We start from the raw sequence: 623 nt of genomic DNA, 5'->3' as shown, positions 1-623 counted from the left end.
TACAGGACATTTTGAGAGATGATCATAGTCCCCTGGAACTAGTCAACCTAGAAGGGCAAGGAGCAAAAATTGTCCTTTATGTCATTCTAAACAAATTATTATAGGCCTCAAAGTATATCTGTTAAACATCCAAGAAGGTTAGTTCTACCAGTCTGGTACTTTTAATTACTGTGTGTCATGAAGATAAATCTTGGGCAAAGACCAATTGTTCTCAGATAAACCTTACCTAGACATATATTTCTTGATCTGCTATGTATAATTTGTCAGTAGATTGTTGGAGTAATATGGGTCCCTCTGGTTTTTAAAACTAGCTAGGCATTATTTATCTTTCGCATTGTCTCACTTCTTCATCATGGTTTTCCCACTTAAGGTGCCCCCATTCCCCCCCTTTCTCCCTTAATAATACCCTTCTCCTGTGGTCCTACCTTCTTGAGCTCCTTCTTTCCCTTTATCCCCTAGGTTTTGTATGCCCTTCCCTTCCCCCTCCCTTAAACTAACCCAATTTTTATCCATATCTCCCTTATTAACACCTGTTTCCTACTGTTCATCTCTTTCGGGTTATTTCTTTTCCTTTACCTCCCTGTTTCCTTTCCATTATCCTGGTTACTGTAGTTATGTCTGGT

This window comes from Nannospalax galili, unplaced genomic scaffold, assembly GCF_000622305.1.
Source record: "Nannospalax galili isolate Female #2095 unplaced genomic scaffold, S.galili_v1.0 scaffold829, whole genome shotgun sequence".
Classification (NCBI taxonomy): domain Eukaryota; kingdom Metazoa; phylum Chordata; class Mammalia; order Rodentia; family Spalacidae; genus Nannospalax; species Nannospalax galili.
The sequence above is the reverse complement of the archived record's forward strand: the minus strand, read 5'-3'. Positions refer to the sequence as shown.